This window comes from Hyalella azteca, unplaced genomic scaffold (genome assembly GCF_000764305.2).
Source record: "Hyalella azteca isolate HAZT.00-mixed unplaced genomic scaffold, Hazt_2.0.2 contig14656, whole genome shotgun sequence".
In the NCBI taxonomy this organism is placed as follows: Eukaryota; Metazoa; Arthropoda; class Malacostraca; order Amphipoda; family Hyalellidae; genus Hyalella; species Hyalella azteca.
In genome coordinates, this window is record NW_025944533.1 from 730,688 (window position 1) to 757,403 (window position 26,716).

Here is a 26,716-nt window from a genome sequence, read left to right on the forward strand (position 1 = left end):
CATCATTTTTTTAGTTACATGATTTATTAGAATACTTACCCCATTATCTAACAAAAATATCACTGCAACATCTTACCACACAACCTGTAATTTTACGGTACTAACAGCAACATACAAGCAGAGTTTCGTCCATATTACGGGGAATATCTGGCCTGCGTTGCTAAGCATACACCACCACCCTGCCGTATACAGAGATCTCTTTGATGGAGAAACCATACAAACATGCTAGCTTCGCAGCGCTTGGGCCTGCGGAAAGTATGTGTATGTTTTTACAAAGGGGTACAGCCCTGGGAACCATTTATTGAAGATTTTTTTTCAATTGTTATACTTTTCAATTTTTATGCTGTTTGTTTACTTTATTTCATAGTATAATGTTGCATTAGTATTTATTTTATTTGGGATATGTTGAGAAAATTTATTTTTACGATAGGGAACACGTTATATTTTTGCGATTTTTAATTTGCGCGATGATAATAATTTCGATTACTCTAAATAAACTAAACAAAATTCTTTAATTAGGTTAAAATTTGATTTGTTTCAAAAAATTATGATTTTGTTGCCTATAAAATTGGGCATTAGATAATATTAACAGCCAAATTTTAGAATTTTTTTTAATTTTAGTTAAATTTATCAAAATAAAAATGGACAAAGTACGTTGCAGGGAATCTCCATGGAAAAAGAATCAACCATGAATTTTTCAAATATGACTCGAATCGATCGTTTACCAGCATGCGTTTATTTTCGAGGACTCAATTTTCTTGTGCTTATTGATACAAGTGTCACATCGCTGCATTAAAAATATTCTGCAAATTAGGGTTGATATCTCAACAGGTTTAACTGGAACCCCAGTGGTTCATTTTAAGCGTAAAATGACTCATGGTCAGTTAATATCATTAATACCAGAACAAGATTACTATCGTCAATTATTGTCAATAAAGTGAAAATTCTTTTGATATACTACGACTCTTAGAATACGCATCGTTCGACACAATTTGAAATTGTTTGCACATAAGCTTGACGCCATGAAATAAATCAAACTCATTTGTAGCTCTGAAATAATCCTGCATTTAAAAAATTCACTGAAATCAATTGACTCAATGTTCTTAACAATCAAAATCAATCATGAAACAGAATTTATTTGATGATCACCCAGAAAAAGTTTATAAATTCATCATAAATTAAAAAAAAAAGTAAAAAGTATATATTGGATAAATTTCTTCGTAGAAGCAAAGATGCCCCAAGGAAGGCATGTTCCCTCTTAAGTCAAGTTATGAGGGAACGAGGGGACGTTTCAAAGCCAGCCGTCCGTCTGCCTGATATAGACGCGTTTAAACACCAGGCCGCAGCAGCAGCAGCAAGCTGCTCTCGGCCACCCAAGCTCAAGCCTCTCGAGCGGCGGTAAAAGCTCTGCCAGCCGCCCTAATAAAATATTGACTTCTACTCTACAACTTCAGCCTGTTCCACACAAATAATATGGATAGTAAATTAAAGTAGAAGATGAGTTGTGACTGACACCTTAGTTGGACACAGTAACATCATGTTAGCAGAATAAAATGACGATTTGAGGTTATAAAATTAACCGAGTTAAGCAAAATACAGGATATAGAATTTTATAACATTTTATAAATTAATAGTGTGTTGTCCAAATAAATATTTAAACTAACGTTGCATTTAAAAACACAAATTACAGTTTATAACTCAGTAACGAATTATTAAAATATATTTTTAATTATTAAGACAATATATGATCACTAACGCTAAAATCAACCTGAACTATGACATGAGCATAATCACTTCCGTACAACCAGGCACCTCAAGCTACAGTCCTAGGTCCCTTTGTAAGTTTCAACAAGCCGTCGAACGTCAACATTATAGTAAAGGTGTTAGAATTATCAAGTTAGGACTTGTGTCATGTATTTGTTAAAATTTGAAATTTTTTAGTATATCAAAAATGTTCATTTCATTGACTACGTATTTACCAAGGCTTACAAAAATTAATAATCCATATGGAAATTCAATCCAATTTTCTAATCCCGAAATAGTTTTAATGTAAAGTACGTCGAAAGTTTTTTGATGATATTCGTAGAACAGTGCATTGGTTAGGCATCCACTAACCTAATATGTGAAAAAATAAGAATACAATTTTATAATGCAAATATCCAGCTGAATTTTGGTATTTTGTGGTGTTAAATTAAAATAAAACGTATATTGGATGCATAAATTATACGTAAAAATCGAAACACATATATAGAGCTCCTGATTTTTTTTTCTACGGTTGCTCACGACGTTCCTTGACCTGATGAATGCAAATGCCAAAGCTGCTTTGATAACAAAATACTACAATCATTTATTTGAAATCAAGGTGGTACTTAATTCTCAACTATATTTTAGAAGTTAGAAGAAACTTTAAACTTCTGCTGCATGTGAATGAATATCTTGATTTGTTTCGTTAGAATGTTAATGCTCTCTGACTCATCCATTCAAAAATTTCCTAGTTTCATGAGATTTATTCGTTGGAGTAACGAACTATTGTAAGGTAAAAGGCGGAAACGCACACTGATAAATCTACGGATTATACAACGAATATTTAATTTACTTGAAATATGTACTGTATGATATACAATATACGTATGTATAAACAAATGGTCAATAACCACAAAAATCCTATGAGCAGCAAGAATTTTCAATATACATTTTAAAATGTAATCACACTGCATTGAACTCTAAGAATTTTTATTGATACAAAGTTTAATTCAGTCAGCATTCAGCAACAGTGCCATTCACTCACTTAGTCGCCCTTTCCATTCAGCCACTAGGTTCATCAACCATCAACCGATTAATGGTTAACTCATTACAAATTTCCATACCATGGGCATTACCACTCACCCCAACCACTCACCCCAACCACTCACCCCAACCACTCACCCCAACCACTCACCCCAACCACTCACCCCAACCACTCATCGGAACAACGGCTGCTCTATGCGCCGTAGAGTCCACAGAGCTTATAGAGGAGCGGCACATACAAGGAAGCCTCATTTTAATTTGTCGTCTAAAATTCAAATAAAACTCTTATTACAAATGATAACTACGGAAAGCCTTTATCGTTTTAGAGGAAATTTCTATGTTTTGATGCATTTCTAATTTTGAAAAGGTTCATTCTTTTCAGGTAGTCAAACTTTCGGCGGGGATATTATTACACAAACTCAGAACTATTCGATCCTGCAAGGGAGAGTTCAATTATATCGAACACTGTAATTGTTGCGAGAACACTCACCCCAACCACTCGCCCCAACCACTCACCCCAACCACTCACCCCAACCACTCGCCCAGGGACAACGACTGCTCTGTGCGCTGAAATTAAATCTTGGTATTTTTTAAGTATATAATGTCTCTGTTTTCACGAATTAAGAGTGCAGAAAGAACTTTAACGTTTCAGAGAAAATTTCAATGCTTTAATGCATTTTAAATTTTGAACAGGTTCATTCATTTCAGATAGTCAAACATTCGGCAGTATTGTTATTCACAATTTAAAACAATTCGATTCTGCAAAGGAGAGTTCAATTATATCGAACACTGTAATTGTTGCGAGATTTCAAACAGTTACATTTCTGCAAAGCTAACCCTATTCGGCATATGACAAAAATTTAAAAATGCGCAAAAAAATCTTCAAAAATTACTCACAAAAATTTAATTAGTTTGTGTGTTTTAAAAAACAATTACTCAGGACACAGCAAATTAACACAGCAGCAAATCAAGTAAATTCTTATTAACTCCTCAACAAATTAGTAAGTTTGATGATAAAACTGAGGTTGACTGTTGCAACCTATACAGGCATCAACATACATAAACAATCAGATGAGTAACTGAAAACAACACACGAAAATACGATATTCATATCACACATCAGCATTCAATAAAGTCATCATATAAAAAATCCGAAAATCAAATATGACAGGCGAAAAATAACCTTGTTACGAAATAACACGAGTATTCTCATTAACGAGAACCGTTATTACTCAATTTTAACTTTCATGTAGCATTGATGCTTGAAAAAAATTAAACTAAAGTTAATGTTTGCACAGAAACGGCCTACAGACAAATAACTAAATAACGAATAAACCAAATTAAAGAAATAAATAAATGATACTCGTGAATGGATGAAGTCGCCACATTTCAGGGAATCAAGGTTATGAAAATTACATGATATAATATTATTTAATGTGTCTATCATCCTGTGTCATTTCTAGCACAATATTATAAAATCTATATTAATCAATTTACATTTAGTTACCAGAATACACTTTATGAGAAAATAGAATTTGCGATTAAGTTTTGTCAATATGGCTAAGTAATAATTAATTTCTATCAAGACTTAATGTGTTATTTGCATTCCAAATTCAAACTAAATTTTCAGGTATCATATTTTTTTCTAAGTAACAATCAACAAAAATAATTGTTCCTAATTTAGCATTGTAATGTTGATAAGTTATTTTTTCCATGTTGAACAGTTACTACCAAGTAGAAATACATTCATACATTTTATTTAATAAATAACAATTAAATATACCATTTAATTTTTTAACATATAATTAATTGGTAATTATGTATTTATTTATCATTTAGTTTTCTTTTTCCAAAGATTTAGCAATAATTAAATCATTATATCTTGAGATTTTTAATTTTTCCTCTTTGAGATTAATTGAGAAAATATTTTCATGGCTTTCAGCACTCGTCACCGAATTTTTTAAGCAAATATATTTATTGACTTATAAACTCGCATGAGTTGTGAGAAAACGCTCCTATACCGTAACAAAAATGAACCGCTCATAAAATTATTTGGTAGCGATGCAGCTGGCCGAGCACCAATGAGAGATATGCTCTCATGACACACACCAATGCATGAACATGTTAATAATCGCTTATTCAATTTAGGTTTTTCTTGTTTACATACTTTTTACAATATAGATTAATTTTCGATGCCATCTTTTTCCGTATTGAGATGACATTTTATATCAAATATATAGCTTTTTCCAGATTAAATCACAAAAACTGTTTATTTTATTTTCCAGAACCATCTACCAACTAATTTATTTCAACCAATTCGTTGAATTGGATGATGCAGATTGCTCGAGCAGTTTGGGTTATCGCAATAAAATAATGCAACAGGTGCTCAATAACGTTAAGCAACAGGTGTTATCAAACCCTAACTAATGCAAATTTAATTCAGTCCAGGAATACATCAGTGTCAACTGAAATTGTTAAATGATTTTGACTAGTTGGTACACCATCCAGCCACACAGGAGTTTTGTTCAAAATAATTATTTTTCCAATTTGTGAATTTTGTTTAAATAAAATTTACTTCACTTGGGATGTGAATGGGCGACAGGATTTTTCCTTGTGAGCTCTAATTTTTAGCACAATGATTTTTATGTTCGAAATTTTCAAGTTTTCTTCCTGTCAATAAGATTTGCAGAAACAAAAAATTAACTTCGTATACAGCGTTTTACTTATTTAATAAATGTAATGACCATTATATATCAAGCCACTCCTGTATAGTTACCATTTGTTTCAAGTTACATTGAGTTTTCATCATTAAGAAAATATCAAACAATTGAAATTTGAGGGCAATATTTTCGCCTATGATGACCTGTTAGTCATAAATTACGAGGAATAAAATAATAATCTTCTTCTTTCCACATGTTAATTTCTTCCTTTTCATCCCTTAACCTTAAAAATATTGAATACACGGGAAAACTTTGATAGATATGCAATCTTATTTTTTTTAAATGATCACAGCTACATCCTGCACTAACTCATAAAGGCTTTTTAACTCCCGTTAAGTAAAGTTTTCAAGTGAAATTTTATTAAAGAAAAGCCATTTTTGGGTCGAGAAAATATATATGAAAAATGTGATATTTTTTCATCCTATATAGTTTAGTTGAGCCCAAAAATGATTGCTACATAACAATTGATGTTTTCTAATAGGTTGCAAAATGGCGGTGTATGAATCTGTCTGTGAGTGAAGTAAGACCGAAATTTGCCGTTAGAAGCTTTCATTTCACTTCATGCAAAATTGAGAATGGCAACAAAACAAAATGAATAATTTTTCCCATTTCTATCGAAGTATACTTGGCTTAATTATTTTTAGGAAGTCGCATGGAAAATATACAAATGATATATCGTCATCTATGGTAATGAATATTCAACTATCCTTCGGTAGAGAAGAAGAGCTGATGATTCTATGAATATTTAACTTAGCGTCAATGAATTCATTCAGCAAACATAATGTTGGATTGCACCACTCAGCGGCGTCAATACATTCGTCCATAAAAAATTAGGTTGGATTGCAGCTCGTCACAGCCTCGATCAATTAATTCAGTAAATATATTTGGAGGATTGCAGCACTTAGCGTCAATCAATTCATTAGTGTTAACGATCCACATTTGCATGAGCTCCTCGGATCGAAATTGCTTCCGAATTCAACTTAATTACGTCATTAGGATTCTATTACCACGACCGTCTTTTAATTGGTTGACTTCCGTTAACGCTATTGCAGAATACTAATTTCACATTAGTGACATAAAATGAAATCCGAATAAATATATTTAAAAAAATCATGTATTTCAAAACTTTATTTTATATAGGAGGCGTTATGCACAATAAATTGAAGCTTCCCACTGTTTAAGAAAAAACATCATTTGGAGGCAGCCTGCGGACCACGCCCTATAGGCATACAGGCGACTGAGAACAGGACAATAATCGGAGCTAAGAACAGGAGAACTAGGAACAGAACAATAACCGGAGTATAAGAACTGGAGAACTAATAGTAGGACAATAGCCGGAGCTAAGAACAGGAGAACTAATAGTAGGACAATAAACGGAGCTAAGAACAAGAGAACTAAGAGCAGGACATTAAACGGAGCTAAGAACAGGAGAACCAGGAACAGAACAATAACCGGAGTATAAGGACAGGAGAACTAAGAGCAGGATAATAGCCGGAGCTAAGAACAGGAGAACTAATAGTAGGACAATAACCGGAGCATAAGATCATGAGAACAGAGAACAGGACAATAACCGGAGCATAAGAACAAGAGAACTAAGAATAGCCGGAGCAAAGAACCGGAGAACAAAAAGCAGGACAATTGCCTGAGCTAAAAACAGGAGAACTAAGAACAGGAAATAAATGATAAATAATGGTAATTGAATGTGTTTCATACTTTTAACAAATAAATATGAATTTTTTGTGTAAAATAATTTTAGAGAAACAATATGGAATTTCACAGATTCCAAATGAGAGCTACACAAAAAATCTCCTAACACATACATTACGTTTTCGCCTAATTCCGGTTAAGGACACATTGTTTGCAGATGTGTTACTAAATTGTTACTTAATTAATTTTACCTTATTATTACTAGACCGACATTTTTCTACTATCTGATAGAAGGTACTATTTGAATTAATCCAACGAACGATGCAAAAAAATTCAATTAGGTTTAGAAACTTCATCTAATTATTTCATCTAAGATTTAGAAACTTCATCTAAAAAGTCATAGGGCACGTGAAACATTAATAGGAATCGAAAGGAAGTTTTTCTAGGCACATTACGTATGCACATTACATTACGAACATAATGCAGAATGTCTCTCATTTCAGACCACAGGAAAATATTTTAATTATATTAAATTCTAAATTAAGTGCTAAGGGAATTTTCGTCCAGATCAGTATGGCATACTTGCTTGGTAATCTTATATTCTAATTTAAAGTAGTCTATAGCTAACACAATAATTTATATTATTTACCGTGATTTTATTTTTTATTCAGTTATCAACATACTCAACGCAATCCACAATCTACATTTTTATCTTCTCTGTATAACTATAATTCATAATTTGAGTACTGCAATTTTTCGGTGACCAATCTAATGTCAACTTATTCTAATGTTTATGTTTTCTGGTTAAAGCGCTGAGTTTCATAATTTCTATCAGGAAAATCACTAGTAATGCAAAATGTTAATAGCAGGATAGACACCATAGCGATATTGCAAAGTGAAAACTATCACAAAAGCTATTATATAGCAACTTTGTGGATAAAAATACTATCTAAAACAAAATTTAATGGCGGAAGAGTAATGAGTAAAATTTTTAACAAACGATACTGAGTTTATCCACGCTTTCGAGGAAGAGATATACTATCTCATTAGGATGCAGGGCTTGAACCTAATAATACAAGTTTCAATCTTTGGATATAAATTTATTGAAAATTTTATAAATTTTTTCCACCTTAAAACGTTCATCCTTTTGTGCCTTTCTGTTTAGGAAGTATTTTGGAAATCACGCAGACGCCATGTAATTCATTAGTGTGTTGCACATGACTCAACATTTATTTGCTAATTTTCTGAAGCCCACTTTCGCGAACAAAATTTATAGTCGAGCTAAGAAGTGCCTGGCAAGTTATGAAGGGCTTTTATTGAAGCCGTTATTTTCATCTGAATTGCCATGAATATGTCGACGAGGCCGTGGCGCTGGCTGACTGCCAGCAGCTTTCGAGATTCAGCGACTCCCAAAATGGAGGCTCCTGCAGCTCAGAACTTGGAGCCCCGGAATAGAAAGCCTGCGCCGAATTTCTTGATGGGAGGGGAAAACTTACAAGATTGCTTTCTTTATGACCATGAAAATTATGGACATCCATTCTATTAGGTTGGCTCTTCTGCTGTTTGGTTTATTTCGCTAATGCAGTGCAGCAAATTAGGACATGAATACATTCACTGTGATGAGACACCCTATTGAAATCATATATATTCTTCTGGATAGATAAAGTATAGTAACGACAGCGGCTGTAAAATAGTTTAGATGCTTGTAGCTGCAAGCTGATAGAATCCAATGTTTAGTTAATAATCTGAATTAAGTACATTTAATAATTCTTTGCAAGCCTACATGGAATAAAAAGGACTGCTTGATTTATATTTATTTGAGATGTGCGTGGGCATTTGAAATAATTACTGAACATCATAAGTTTAGACTGGGTCCAACATTAATAGGAGGATTTTATGTGTTGGTAAATTCGATTAATCATAGGTCATATGTGAGCGGAAAATACGCTTCTAAAACATTTGAAATGATTTTGTAATTGAAGCTTTCATCATTGATTTATTGAAGGAGAGGAAAATATACAACTTTTACTTGCAGTGCGACATTGACGGATAACTCTTGAAATGGGTGTTAGTGCAGTGTTTAAGTTCAATGAAATTTTTCGAGCATCCGAACAGTGTCTATGATATAAGTTATTGGTTTTCATTTTAGCTGCTCACGTAATTCAAAACGAAGAAAAGAGTGAGCATTTCACTGAACTCGACGTCGCAGTGTAAGGCAATATCCCTCAAAAGGGTGAGGGTAACCCCTGAAATGCTCCTACCTCCCTCGGCAGGTTGCTGAAACCCCTCCTTTGCCTCTTGGATCGATGCAAGCTCTGAATTCCAGCTATGCTGGCAGCGACATTTTGAATTTTTTTACGCATGCCAACGCCTTTCTGCCAACGAATGACATCCTCTTCGGTGACATAACGAATTTGTCCGAAGCAATTACGAGTTCTAAGAGCAGAGTTCAAATTCGTAGTTTTAACCTAAGAGTATCCTGAATACATTCCGTAATCAATATATACATGCGAAGAAAATAAACTGTATGCCGACATATTTTTGAGTAGTTTTAAAAAAATTATTGCACACGATGAACGCGAGTGGCAAATGAACTCACGATATGCATTGTTAAAACTCAATTATCTTACTTTTTCCGCAATCGTAGGGAAAAAAATGTATGGTTACAGTTATTGGTTGTAGTCCCAGTAATTTTTTAGACATGTGCTAAGTTATTCCTCTGTTTTCGTACCTACTTTAGAAATATTGTTTACGGTCGCATAAAATATTTTTTCCATTATCAAGCGATTATTCCTGTTGCATCATATGATAATAAAAATGCATCATAATGTAAGAAAGTGATCAGAGGATGATTCAATATTAAAAATTATAAGCAGCAATCCATTTGTTGCTTTGTGAGGTCGAATCATTATTACCTCAATGCCATTCGAAAATGGTTTCACTAGACCTTTTTTGAGCAATTTAACGTATCACATCTATGATAACAGTTTAGAATATCGATGTAAAATTCAAAAAAAGATTGAAAGGCACATGAATTCAATCGTTCAACTTCATATACACGAAAAAAGTTAATGGTAGAATAAGTAGCGCTTCTGTAGCCTGGAGAAGTGCGCTCCACACATGTCTGAAAACTGCTGGTGTAGGCGACACGTTTTCCCTTCTTAGGAACTCCAATTTAAGGACGTGTTAGCGAGAGCGACGGTGGTCATAAAAGCAGTCACCTATAGGAAGCTTTGGGTCCGAAATATGAGTCTGGGACCGGAGGAACAAGACGGTACCTCTGCACTATACCAGCCCCGAAAGGGGAAACCGCGCACCAGCTGCCGAGTTGGCAATTTTGGCTGTCGCATTCACCGGCGGCCGCGCAGCGGCAAATCGAAGAATTTGCAAGAAAACTAATGGAATGAAATTTGTCTGGAATGTTATGTAGTATCATATGCCCGAAAACTACTGGTACGAAATTTTTCTGATACTTAATGGAATAGCATTTGCCTGAAACTAAATAATATGGCGTTGGCATGAAAACCAATGGAAAAAATATAATTCAGTACTCACGGCAGTGAGTGACAGAGAGCGCATTTTCTCGTCCGTCCGCGACATGAAGTCACGGACGGACATGGCGAGCACAATAGCGCCTTTTTTACCATAAATGAGAAAATGCGCTAAAAATTTTCTAAAACGTTATGTTGTTGTTTTTTTTTACCAGAAAACTAATGGTACGAAACTTGCCTGAAACGTTATGGAATGCCGTGTGCGTGAAAACCAATGGAATGGAATTTATCTTAAAACTAATTTGAATGAATTTACCTGCAAATTTGTGTGATAAAATTTGTTTAGAGACAAGAAACCAGCTGCCCATTATTATCACTGTATGTGACCATGAGAGGAAAGGGGCGAAAGCCAATAAAAAGAATAAGTCGAACAAAGTCTAAAAGGTCGAGAAGAGCATAAATGCTCGTGGATGCTCACTTTGAACAACTATAATTATTAGAGCACTATGGTGGCTGGAATCTTGCGATTAACAGCTGCTCATTGATGCGAGCGTTATAACTCTTGCTTTCATGCGTAATTTGCAAGTATATTTGAATATGGTAATATTTTTGGAGTGGAGCTCGGAAAAAATAACCCATTGTAAATCATTTCTATTCGAAACACAATACGTTTCAAATTTGAAGATGTTGACGACATGTATTAGAGAATATCATTCGAATGTTCTGTTTAATTATCCTTAACATTTGTGCATCATGGAATTTTTATCTTTCATTCATACAACGAATAGACCCTGCTAAATAAAATTATGAAAAGATTTGGTCAATTGTATTCATGCTATCTTACCTTTTTGTAACGATTAGCAGGCGGAAATTTATCAGCCCAGAAATAAATGAGAGCCGATAAAAATTAAATAAGAGCCGATAAAATAAATAATAATAATAGAAAATAATAAATAATTTTTTGGCCTAGAATATATAGCAATAGCAAGCACTGCACATTAATGCACTGTTAAACAGGATAACAATTCGGATAGCCAATTAAACATTACCATGCGTGGCTTTTCACTTAGAACAAAAATACCATCCTGCTCTTATTAAATAACCTCAGGGAAACTAAGCGTTTAGTAGAAATCATTAAATATCAAAATACAAATAATATTGCTATGTCTGCCAGTTGTGCTGATCTCGGCTAAATAATGTCCTCGACTAAATTCGATGAATTATCCCAATTAAAAATTTTAAGAGAGCAAGCTTAACCCAAACCCGATGTCGATATTAGAAATTTATTAATAACACACATATTCACGGTTATTCTGATTGATAATCTCTGTGACCTATTTAAGAAAACTTCCAAATCTTGACGTTGAAGATTTCGCTCGAGAGAATTCTCTTAATGAGAACTGTTAACTGACTTTACCCTCTAAAAGGTTTTTTATAACTTTTATTTCTAACTATTTTCTAACAATTTATTTTCATTCTTCAAACTTTTTCCTCATTAACTTACTAATGATGTCAATTCATCATCAGAACGGATACAGATCTCTTCTGTTATTTCTTCTTAGGAATTATCTTGCGTGTCGATTTTGCAACTGGAGTTGGAGTCTACGCGGTACAGGCAAACGTGGCTCCCCGCGGCACAAAACCGGTCTTCCCGAGCCGGTTGCCTGCCCGGCATCAAATTCTCCGGTGTAGAAGATATAATATTGCAACCGTTCTGTACGGCCGGAATATGTTGTCTAACTCATAGTAAAACAAAACTTTCATTCATTTGCCTGCAGTTGACATAATGTTGTAAATTTTTCAGGTAGAGTGAATGAAAATTTTAATATGTCTGCATAGCTATAGTTGCTGGCAAAATTGGCCAAATATACAAGAGACTTGTAAATAACGATTGAAACTCATCTTTCTGCTTTGGAAAAGCTCTACAAAGCAAATACTATGGCTAAAGTATTTTGAAGAATATTGATATTTAGGGTGCAAACACTCGCTACGCCAAATGTAATGACTATATTGATTTTTAGACTGCAAATATTGGCGGGAGTATATATTTAGACTTTAGGTATTTGTGTTGAAAATACTCACTACAGAATCTCCATTGAAAACTTTGAATTTATGGCATTCGAAATTTCTTGCATTTGAAGCAGCGAAAATGTTTCTTATTTTGAACAAGAAATTATAATATTTTTCCAGTACAAATAAAATAAGTGAGTTTTTTAGAAAGCAAACCCCCCAAAAAAACGAAAACCATGGGTGCAATATGTTTCTCATATCAAATTTTGTAGGTTTAAATGTTCTTTATCTATCAATAAACATTGCGAATATTAGTGAATAATTTTAATGAAGTTGCTTGACAGTGTGAAGGTTACATTTCATTCCACATGCATCAACTCTTTCACTATAATTGCGAACAAACTGCTAAACAGACAGACGAGCCGACAGGCTTTAATCCACGAGGTTAAATTAGTAAGCAGTGTTTCCATATGCCCACGTGAACATCGATATGGCTTGATCGAAAAAATCTAATATTAACATAAACAATTAATGAATAAAGGTAACATATTACAAAGTAAGTAAAATTAACTTTGGTTTGGCGCAAATGAAAGCAAATACTTAGTTTAACTTAATAACAAATAAGGCGCTTGATAAGCTCACGAAGCAAATAACGCATTTAAATTGCGTAAAATTAGACTCACTGCAGATAAAACTTCAACGCTTTTTCAGATAACGTCTGATCCAATGTTGATGATTTTGAGTTGCATGTTTTCATTCATCCAAATGACTCTAGACATTCCCAAACCTTTATGCAAGCATTAATTAACGGTAAAAATCACTGAATTTCATTGGACATTGATATTCCCGTAGGCAATGTAATAATTATCATCTAGGCGATTATAGTTACGGTATGAATAACATTTCCCACAATAAATTTCAGACAATCTTTGTAAATTGATATTTAAGTTATTATTAACTTATATATTAGCTACTCGATAATTCAAATGAAAATTATATAGAAGCACCATGCAATTTCAAAATGAGTAGATTTAAATAAAAATAATATAATAAATAATTAGTATATCTCACTTCTTTCACACATTTTCTCGACCTCAATTACAGAACTTCTAACCTCTGATTTAATTGCATTAATTAGCAATGAATGTAACATCAAATTAAGCCGGTACCTTACTAAACAAATATTGCTCAAAAACTTAATATCACGATAGGTGAAAGGTCTTTCACTTATATGGACGTCTGATGCCAATTGGATGAGAGCCTTAAAATGTTTCAGTCTTCATAAACAATCACATGTGAATTTCATTTTACTTTCATCCAGAATTCAAGTGCCAGCCAAGAAAATAAAGTAAAGGAAAAGTGATGAATTCAAAAATTTAATCTTCTACTGATTCTAGATGAAAATTGTGGTAACAATATTTCTAATATTGTGAAAATGTTTGAAAAAATTAATATTATTTTAAACTATATGAAGGTGTAAATGAATTACTCATATCTTTATTAGCAAGAGATATCTTGATATGAGATATGAGATAAAAACATTTGTCATTGTTTTGGTTTATGATTCTATACGATTATGAATTTGAGCATTGCAAGAAATAGTTTCCAAAAAGTAAAATTCGGATATGAATTGCGCCATTTTCGTCACATTTAGGAAATTATTAGCTCATATTTTTGTAATGCGGTCGTCATACACACGGCGATATTCTTTAGCGATAAATAAATATATATTTATTCTGCCCAGTTCCTTTTTGAATCATGCTTTTTAAAGCTGTATATTAATTATAGACTTTTCATTCATTTGTAAAAATTTTTGCACAGGAAAATCTCACATAACTTATTCACTCTCTTTAGTTAACTTATACGTTTGAATTCTTGTATTTAGTTGATTATACCAGTAATCAGAAACAACAACTTAGTCTTGATGATGTATATTTGTAATCTGCAATAAAATCACAAACTCCAATAGGCGACAACGCTTTCAGAAGATACAGAAGATAGATGTTTCTACAACCGCTTCCAGTTTTTGACTGAATTAAAACGAATGTTGAACCTGCCTTCCGTGACACACTTTCCTCAAGACCTAAACCATAAAATGCAGATGCGCGCCACTAAATACATGCAAAGATTTCACCCGAGCCTTTGTAAGACAGCGCCGGCATCTATCGGCTCACCACAGACTTTCATCCACGCTGTCATGAATTGAGGTCAATGCTACGGAATGCGTTATAAATTCTAATTAAAGATAGAAGACTAGTCTTGCAGTACCCGTGTTACATTAAATCTATAAATTTAGAAAATGAATTATACTTGATTATAATTAAAACTAATGTATAAATGTTCTCTCGAATACTGTGTTCCAGAGCATGTGCTTCACCGTCAGTGCTCTATCAGCGGACAAGTTCACTCACTTAACTGGAGTCCAAACACTTAACTAATGTACATGCACTATTATTCATATGCAATTTGACTCTTGCGCCATTTTCGATAATATTTTAACCCGATTTTAAATTAATAACAAGCAAAAAATCTAATGTATGAATGAAAAAGATATATAAGCAGAAAACTTCTGCTTTAAAAATTTTGGAAACATTTTTATCATATAGAACGTGAATCAAAATACTATTCAATACTTTCTTGAAAGCAAATTGCAAAATTTTTGTCTCTACATTAGTAGATAACTCAAAAGCAATGGCAAAAACTTACCTGTGCACAGTCATTGACAAATGTCCATGAATACCTTTAACGCTTAAACGTTCTCGGGAAACATGGAGAATGCAAAACCTGATACAAGCAAAGGAGAATCAAGTGAATTAAGCCTGGCTTTAGACTCTAGTGAATTACGAGACAAGGATTATTGCAGCGCTGCCATGCAAACCAAACCCGACAACATTCCCTGCTTACCTCCAGTCGGTTGCGAATCGCTGATCCACGGTCGAAGTTTTTCAGAACCCTCCGCCGGAAACACGCGAAATTTCACCATCAAAATCCACGTTCTAATCACAAACTTGAAAAGATATTGTCACACCAAGTTCGGGATTTCGATGCAAGTATTTTAAAGAAACAGAAACTCGAGATGAAGAGATGACACCCGGCCATTTTGTCTCCGGTGACTAGGCTGCTGTGCACGGTCTGAACGTCAGCGGGCTAGCTGAGGGGGTCTGTCGTCGTGAGATGATTGATGGTGTGTAGTGAACGCCGGTGACATCCGCGTCCGTAACGGGAACTCCACTTGATGGTAGCCATGACCGCCTACTCAATTTCCTATCGATCTTTGCCTCTCGCGCTCGTTAAACCAATTTATTCTCGGTTTTAATTCATGATTGTACCGCAAATGAGTTTGAAGGAGTCCAGTTATGCATAATCTGTACGATAATTATTAATGTTTTTGATCAAAAGACTAAAACCTTAGGAAAAAGCGTCAATTCGTAGAATTAGACGGGCGGGACAATGTGGAGAAGTTTCTACGATGCTTGGCTCTGCAGGTCTGAAGCTGCAGCGCGCTCGACTCTCGAAGATCAAAGAGGCGATGAGGGAGCGAGAGCTTCTGCGCAAGTTCAGAACGAGGAGCCGTTTTGAAGAGGCAAGGAACCAGCCAACGGCCGCTGCTCTTCTACTTACACCGACATACAAATTTGCAGCAGCACCACCGCCTCCTCAGCTACCCCCTCTCCATCCTAAGAGTTTATTCCCTGCTGAAGCTTTTTGTGTCATTAGAGGCCCCTCTAAGATTGAAGGATTTTTTCGTCGAGCGCTCCATGTTTCCGTGCGCATTTTACACGCATGTTTTGCTCGCCCCTTTGTTACAGCAGCTCTCATTAGGACTCAGACGCGAGTGTGGGTGATGGAAATGTGGCAGCTGCGTACGAAGCAAATATAAAGATCTCTCAGCGGACCGTGCACCCCTCAGCAATCTAATTATTAAACATTGCTGCTCGACGGCGTCTCCCTGTAGCCATAGCTAGCTCGCCTGCCACTCCACGCACTCGACAAATTCGGCTTCCAGGGTCGATTTGTTAGAGCAGCGCTGGCCTACACAAGCTTCGTGAAGCTCAGCCAAACTTAATGCGATTTGCATCTGGAGATAAATTCTTGCACAGAGTGAATGAAGGTTCGTGTGGTTCGCTTCTAGAAGAGCTGCACTATAAAATGGATGCCATGAACACCAGCAAATAGCCTGCACTCTTACGGAAAATAAATTGCAGAAATGACTCTTAAAGCCTGAAGAATTGCCTATATCTATGAATGCGTATATTGTATTTTCAAGACTCGACTTTCTCATATACTACGCAATCTTGAATATTGCAAGTCCAGCGATTCACGTTCTTCAATAAACTGAAGCTGTACTGAATCTTTCAATGCAATTAACTTTTATACGCTTAGTAGTTTTTTTTTTGGTCAGCAGCATGGTCCTGTTAAATATTAAACTCATCGCAGTTCAGTTATGTTTGCATAGGAACGAATCTCGCAGAACTATCATCCATATAATAAAAACAACGTGAGGATTTCCTCATCTCTATCACGTAATTTGACCTTAAGCGTTCTGCAATCTACATAATGCATTGTTTTGTGAAGTTAAAATAAGTAAGCCTGTAAAATGTACACTGTAATTAACTGTTATTTTCAATGGAATGCAATTTTGTGTGATTGTGTTCTGAATGAATGTAATATGCAATAGTAAACATTTTAAAAATAAATTATTGAGATAGTGTGGCTTGGTCTAATCAGCAAAGACCAAATTTCCGTCATTACTCAACATAAATTACTTCTCATAGGTATCACTGAAAGTTTTCCTATACTCATTTGATTTCATGAATAATAACTTAGATGTTTGTGAAATAGTCTTTGATTTGAAATTCTGAATTTTCCTAATTTTTTTAATCGACGAAATCGTATAACTGTCAAGCGAAGTAGCGTAAATGTTAGACTTATCAAGATACGTTTTACAGCAATGAGAAAGTGGTGCAGCTTGAAGATATGGATCCACATTTGAAGAAATGAAACTTTCATCATTCCCCGTATGCAAATCATCTTGCAAATTATTAAATTAACGCATTCATTTCTATTCTAAAACAAAACATGTTTAGGAGCAGAAAAATAACACACATTTATTGCCAATCGTATAGTCAATACTGCAGTGATCGTGGAAATGTGTCAAGAAATAGAGGAATTCTCACATATTAACGGAATACAGGGATAAATTAGTGGCATCAGTTACAGTACAACATTAACTACCGTTTTTACTTCACTGTACCGAAAATTTCCAAATTGTGTGCATTTTCAACACTCGCTACGGCACCTTTAATAATTTAGTTGTGAGTATTTTCAACACTCGCTATACGGCACCTATAATAATTTAGTTATGAGTATTTTCAACACTCGCTACGGCACCTATAATAATTAAGTTATGAGTATCTTCAACACTCGCTACTGCACCTATAATAATTTATTTATGAGTATTTTAAGCACTCGCTACGTACTGCACCTATAATAATTAAGTTGTGAGTATTTTCAACACTCTCTACTGCACCTAAAATAATTTAGTTCTGTGGATTTTCAACATTCAGCTTCTTCATCGACGGAAATAATTTATTTGTGTATGTCCAACGATCGCTACAATGGCACTCCGTTCCTTGCCAGACGTCGGCTTGCATCGACCGGGCCTTCAGAGCGGGCAAACGGACCGGAAACACTCACCTACTGCCTATATATACTTCTCGTGTCGTTGTTTGTGGCAGTAAAATGTTCCTTAAATATTGTTATTGAACTTCATTACCCTCTAATTTACTTAAATTCCTAACAGAAATAATTTATCTAATTGAGTCGTACAGTATTACTTTGAAANAAAATAATAAAAGGAGCCATACATTTGAGAACTTGTTAGACATAGTAGAATTTTTTTTGTCTAAATACTCACATGAGAGCTGTTCCTTAAATTCTAGCAATTATATTACCCTGCTCTGAGCCATGTAGTACCACTCTTTGAAAATTTGAAAATGAAGACAACTCTTGTTGAAAACGTAATTCCGTGGAAGTGACGAATATATTTTTAGCTTTATCAGCAATATGCTTAATTTTGGAGAAATTTTTGGGAACTAACTTTATTCCTCGCAAGTTTTAAATCAATTTTAAACATTTAAGCCTGCTTTATAAGTATTTTTAGTCTAATGAAGGTAAAAATTATAGCGCAGTGTGAAAAAATTACTTGATGCTTGTGAATGCAGCGTTGTCAAATATATATCACTTGAAACCTCAGCTCTTAAAACACAGTTTGCGTGAAAATGAGTATAAGAATTAATTATATAAAAAATGCATATTTTTTCTGCATTCGTTCAGCCTCCTTTAAAATTCAAGCCTCCGCTACTGTTGTGATAACCTAATGAAAACGTTATTTTTATTATATATATATCGACTTTCCAATGCATTTCTGAATATTTTTTACATAATTCATCAATTGATAATAGGTGCAACCTCGTTCCAACTCTAGATATAGAAAATCACAGATATTAACCACTGTGGAATTTTTTCAGAATCATTTGCATGACCTGCCCTTGCTCATTTATGAAATCAAGTGGGATAACCGGATATATAAAGCTTTCATATTTTTAAACTTTTACAGTTCAATAACATTTTTACCGCATTTTCTCATTTATGGAAAAATGGCCTATTGTGCTCGTCTTGTCCGTCCGCCCGTCTGTCTGTCTGTCCGTCCGTGACTTCACGTTTTCGTCGACGAGAAAATGCGCTCTCTGTCACCCACTGCAGTGAGTACCGATCGAGTTATATTTTTCAATTATGACGGATATGGGTAATATTTAATTATTGTGGGTACTGGGGAGTTTTTTTTCACAGATTTCAAAGGCACGTAAATTTAAAAAAATTTCAACAAAATTGCGGTAGGCATTCGAGACTTTATTGAATTATTGAATGTAATAGGGCAAGCATTTTTAACCTAACAAACATTTTTTGTTACGTAAACGATTTTCATCGAAATTTTTAAGCAGAGATTTTGGTGAATTCAATAATTCATGTGCCTGTAGCTTTATTAATTGCGACCAGCACTGACAATTTTAGCTGAATAAGATTCGATAAAATTTCAATAACATTATATGTAAACAGTGAATATACAGTTGTAACCTAATGAGTGATACGGTTTACGGATAAATGACTGCTCCATCGTTGTTTCCAGTTTGAAGGATGTTTGGTTTCCAGTTTCCAGGATGAAGAATGCCGATTAAATTCTGTATTTATATCAAAGTAAAGATATTAATTTTAATTGCAATCCTCACAGCCTAACTAAGTAAATTTGGCGGTGCAGTTCTGTGAGTAAGGCCATCGATAACGCAATAAACTTGAACTTAATGACCTGAGGATTTAGAGAATTGCTTTTCTGGACATTTGGACTCGTGCCCAAAACGCTCCTCGGCTTCCGTTTACAAACGGAAGCGCCGGAAAGATTGCGATGGTATCTTACGAGCATAAAGATAAGATAAAATGACTTGAACGTCTTGGAAATTGTAGTTGGAAAGGCTAGATTTTTTGACATCAGGCGCAGGCAGTGCAGTAAATTTTTTTATACATATTTAATTGTTATAAGACGATTAATATATGGTCATTTATTTAGTTTGAGATCACATTCATTTGTATGCACCATATAAATGTAATAAATATACAATAAAATGTTTAACTTCTCGTGCCTGAATTTTACTCCATGAGTCACGATAACCCCAAATACGTAATCTAAGGGATAAATTTATTTATTGCGTTTTTTTGCGTGAGCGCTAATTTAATAACCAGTTTAAGTGAAATATTTGAAATTTCAGCAGCTATCCTGTTTAATAAAAGTACCATGCAACTTGGTTACTGCCAATACTTGTACTTGAATTCAAGCCAACTGACATTTGACAGGGTTAAAACAGGCAATCAGTATCGTAGTTTAATTCTTTTTTTACGCTGGATAGCTTGAAAATGCTTAAACCTTTTTTCTGGCCTCTTTAATTTATCATTAGTGAACTAGTGGCTATATGAAAATCGTGAGTTTCTAATTAGATAATTTAAAAAAAAATAATTTTTCTTATGCATGGTTGTTCTCGTAAAAAATATCTCTGTAGTATTACGTCAACTAATGACTGAAAATCTACATATCCCGCCCAATTTTTGTGAATTAATTAGACAGAACTAATTGATAGGATCCACATGCAAATGTCGGTAGATAAATTTTGAGTCAAGTTGAGGTTAGTTATGAAAAATATTAGATAAAACTTTTGAAATGACGTAACTGATGAATCAAATCTAAAATAGATGAATGCAACTTAGTAACAACGTTAATTTGTACATAACATCTCTTTGTATAATAATTTTTATACAAATCGCAGTCATTAACTGGATTGTATCATCAATAGATCTTCTTCGCCCAGTATTGATGCCGATGGAGGCACCAGAGAGAATGTGACGATAGCATAACTTGAACCCGACGGCGGCTATCGCGAGAACAAATTCCATGTATCGCGAAAGGCGCCAATGGTTCGAGGACCAGTCCATGCAGCTCCAGAATCCTAATGTTCCAGCAGCCTGTGATGAGCTGCGCTCTAGGCTGGTTCAGACCTCGTCATCTTCTCCTAAAGCTCGCAAGAGTCAGCCATTGGTTTGAGCGCAGCTCGCACCGTCGTTACGAGTCTCTTTTGGAGATTTAATGTGGCTGTCGGTAGTGCCGATAGGCAGCCGTGCTATAAGTTCTTAGGCCGAGTTATAGTTACGACTTTCCAGAGTTTGGTCCTTGAGTATTGCGAGGCGAGTTACGCTGGCGATGCAGATGCGATGCTTGCCTTGTTAGCGAGAATTGCCGGCCGCAGATGAAGAAGCTTTAGCTCTTGGGAGCGCTGACTTGTCCCGATAGCTGGTTTTGTCGTCGGTCATGCACTATTCTGCTTTGATTTTTTACAGCTCTATTACACTTTTAATTATTAATACGATGCATGCATAAAGCATTAGATCAAGCTTTGCATAAAACATTTTCGAAATATACCTCGGCGTCAATATTCGTTTGAGCGTATATTACTAAACTTAAATGTCAGTAAAATGAGTTAATTAAATTATCGCAATTAATTATGGAACACAACACTATACATTTAGTTAATGTTGCGCCTATTTTTTATATAATTCATCATAGCTCATTAATTCAATTTGTGTAATAATCAAAAATTATTATTTGAATTTATTAAAATTTGGCTCACAGCAAACAATATTTATTCACAAATATTTATGTAGATAATCCAGTTATATCGTAATGTATCTATAATACCTTATTAACATTACCTTTAAAACAGAATATATTCATATCATTCTAAAATCAAGCAAAAATTATCATAAAAAGATTTTCAGAATTTGAACACATATTTGCATATATATCATATAATATCCTTAATATATATCATATAATACCTTAATATCCTTCTACCACATGATAATAAACACATACATTTCCTTCTCCTTTATGAAAGTGAAAACCTTCCTCTTATTGTAAACAAAAAAGTGAAAATCTTTTTACTATAAACGAGTTCCTTCTATCCATAGTTTGTTCTTATTCTGATTGGAATTTATTGGGCCGTATCTGGGTCTCATTTACATATTTTACAGCCACTTTAAATTAAGCCACAAACTTGAGGCACAGTAATTTTCGTAGTTTGACTTTCAACTAATTCACCTTGAACATGTTACATAAAAAATATAATAAAAAAATCCCTATTTTGCTCCCGATTCAAATACAAAAAGACATATAATAAAAGTGTTAAAAATGACAAATATTTTCGTTTTAAATCTAAAATAAATATCAATGAAACTCACATATAATAATTTTTTAGTATGTACAAATGGTTTATCCGTTATTTTCGTTTGATTTACTTACCTTGTTTCATTAATTCTAACTTTTTACCTTATTTATAAATTTTCGATCCCTCATTGAGGTGATTTCGTTCAAAAATTTCTTCTATGTGACTTTCTAACTTCTATATCATTTTAAAAAATTTTTCTACACTTTCAATAAATTTAGAAATGCTATTTAGGTCTTGATTGTCTTGTTTTCATCTCAAATTGATGTTTGTTTCTTTCTGCTATTGTCATCACGACATACGCTTCAACTTTTGTTAATTTATTTATTATAAAAGATGAATAAAATAAAAATATTTGACAGGAAAAATTTACCTACAGAATCTTTCCGTAATCTTTCTCGTTTCATTGAATTATTTTCTTTATTTGTGCTGATCTTAAATTTTGATTAGTTTTTAAAGAGAAAATAGATATTTATATGAGTATCTGATCAACATTTACAGAATAAAATAATATCAGAATTATGCACGCGCTAATAAAATTGAAGCTGTTCATATCCTCTCCATTTTAAATTAGTAATTAAATTGCACTAGGAAAAACAGTGCAGCCCATATATAACGCCTAGGAACTTATGCTCATAGAAGTATTCTCAGTTAAAATTATTGTAAACTAATTCAAGTTATTACTCATATCCAGTAATTTTCAAGGTGGTACGTTTTTATCAACTTATTCTATATTAACAGCAAAAAAATATGAAATAAAATTTGTTAAAAATTTATGACGAATAAACCAGGAGCAAAGATCCACTGGGAAAAAATCTATTTCCACGTATTGCTTTTCGAGCAAAAAGTAAACCTAAAAATTTATTATTTTCCCACTTTCTGTGAGCACATGGAATATCGCACCTTTTCCCATTTTCTATGACAAGGTTACATTTCCTTTACCCCCTTATTTCTTGGACCTCCACCCCTCTCCATCTTGCCTTTTCACTCGTCCCCATTCACTAAGTTCCATTACCCACAGGTTTTATTCACCAACTCTGGTTTTATGGCCAGGGGAGGTGGCACACTATGAGAAGCGCTATCCGTTTTCTGTGCATTTTCTTTGCAGTAGAAAAAAACACTGCTTGGGACATGGGTCGAAGGCAGTGACTAAGAGTCGAAACTGATTCTGGAAATTTTGACTTACAAATTTTTAATGTAATAAAAGGTAAATCCAAATTTCCCTAATGAGGCACAGAATTATTTAAGCTTGAAATTTGAGAAGATATTTTTTGTGTAGGAAATTAACTGGTTTCCGTTCCAGACACACAATGCTCGAGATTCATGAGCTTAATTAAGTCGATATTAAAATCAGTTTAAAATTCGTCGATATTGAATCCATTAAAATCAAATATTAGGTTCGGAATTATTTTCACGATTTACGATTGATAAACTGGATTTAAAAAATATTTAAACAACACCGAACATTATTTTATATTATAATCATTCATTTTTTCGAAATGTTATTGTCGCTTTTTAATAATAATTTTCCATGATGTCTAACACCTGACGCGTCAAGTGTTCTCTGCTAGGGACAAATACAAAAAAATGAATAAGAGCCATCTTCTTCCCTGCATTTTTCTGACAAGTGATGGAATAGATCCATCCTTCAACTACAGTGAAAACGAAGTTCATGAAGTTTCTTTATTAACGAGTAAGTGTGACCGGTTATAACCGAGACCGAGACTTAATTGGGCTATTATTGAGATTAAGACGTATCGGTATTATTACCAAGAATAAGACGTATCGGTAATATTACCAAGAATAAGACGTATCGGTAATATTACCAAGATTAACACGTATCGGCACTATTACTAAGATTAAGACTTATCGGCACTATTACCAAGAATAATACCTATCGGCACTAGAAACAAATACAATAAGTATCGGCACTATTGCCAAGATCAAGACATACAATTGCTTAATAATATTCTTTACACATCGTTTGCAAACCCAATACTGAACTAGGAAGGCTGATTCGACTAAGGTCATGCCAAACTCGTTCTAACACAAAATGAAAAATGCATTATTTGTTCAATCCCTAAATCCTCAATGTCAAGGCACTGTCACAGTGAGATACATCCCGCAATGAGGTAGATTCTTCAATATAAGGACTTCTGGACACATTGAATTGGGTCTGCATTTGTTTTCAGTTAAGAAGCCGAACAATAAAGGCACACTAAATTTCAAGTGTATTTAATTCATCACTCCATATTTGTTTCAAAGAACATCGCTGCATGTTTCCTGTGGCACGCCTCTTAAGGTTTCTTGGTCCATATCCGCCACTTAAATGACACATTTGATTAGTTTTATAAAAAACACACCAGGCTCTGCACCTGAGTCTGGAATAAACTCATTCTACACTGGAAATGCCCAATGATCGCCATGGTACAAGATTATTATTTAATAATCGCGATTATTTAATAATGAATTTGTGAATTTAATAATGAATAATCAATTTAGGTACAAAATTATGAAAATTCGATTTTTAATATTTGTCCTTGCATTGATTTCATTTATTAGTAAATAATACTTTTTTGGATTTTTAGGTTATTTTTAGGTTTGCAATTTTTTTATTGTATATGTCTCCTAAATTTTTTACTGAAGATAGATCTGGACGCCGAAACATTTTCTAAAAATATATGATACATTTTCGACAGCTCAAGAGTTTCGTGATAGCCTGGTGTGTCTGTTAGACAAACAACGAACATCAATATAAGAAAAATTGAGCACAACAGGGCTTGCCTCAGCTCTTTAGCTGTAAAAATATAACATAGAACTTTGTTTTGTTCGTCATTGCAAACATGAAAACACATGTCCGGAGAAAATCCTTAAAATGAGCTCAAGATGAACACATCTGCACAAACAATCGGAACAAACAATGAAAACCCGTTCAACAACAAGGTAGAAACATGTTTCCGGATTCACCGGTTTGTGTTTGTCCTAAACTAAACAGTCAGAGGATGTGATTAAATTCTTGAGTACACGTGAATGGAAGTTGCTCAAGTGTTCATTCGGGCCCTACAGAACGTGAGCGATATCAATTTCAACTTGGAAACTTTTTTCTGATATTTTAATTTAAAATACAGTATGTATGGCTACAAAACTTCTTTCGTTTAAAGCGTCCTCTTTGAAAATTAAACTAATATTTCGAGAAATTTTATCCTGAATGCATGACCGAATAGCTGGCAGTACTTTATTTACAATATCATAAAGAATTTGAGCTCCTTCATTTCCATAGCATATTAGTGAAGTACACATTATTATACATACATAGTCAAATTAATAATGTGATGCTTTATTTGGTGCAGAGAGTAATACATGCATAAGGCCTCATATGTGTATCGTTATTCAAATTTATGAATATTATTTCTTCATTGCAGCGATTTCATACATTTTAATTCGAGAATTTTTCATACAATTATTTCAGTTCCTATATAATAACCATACAAGAAAAATTATTTCCGCACTTTAATTAAAAGGGCAATTTATTTAAATTTGAATAGAGTTTAAAACAAGAAAATCACATGATATTTTGTTATATATGGTATTATTTTATGAGCATCTGAGAAGTTCGGGTCATTTTCTGCTTTGCAAATTCGGTAACTACAAGATAATTTCGTTTTATTTTTATAAAAATATTACTAAAGAAAGGAAATTTTTTAATTAATACGAAAAATTCAAGTTTAACCAGAACTCAGAAATCAAATCTGAGATTAAAAAATGTGAACGAATAACTCCAATGACTTTAACGTATATGAAGAAAATGAATCTATAGAAAATTCTCTATTTTATTAATTTTAATTCCATGTCTGCGATAGGGTAACATGGGGCAGCGAGCCCACTGCGGGTCACGGGCCCATAGCGGGTTTCTCGCTAAGTATGGCAGATATTGGTCCGTGTTCTCTAATTTTTTTTACGTGTGATGAGAGGAGTAGATTTTTTACTGAATCATATCCACACGCAACCTTTGATATGATACTTGATTCAAGTTTGAATTTTCGATATCCACTGACACCGACAGCGTAAACTTCGGTAACTATTCTGAAAGGACGCATTTTTTTAATGATCACATATGTTAAATATCCATGCACTGACACCGACAGCATACAGTACGGTAACTATTCTGAAATGAATTTTATCGTAATGATTACTTACTGTATGTTAGATGGGTATTAGATTTCAACATAAAATG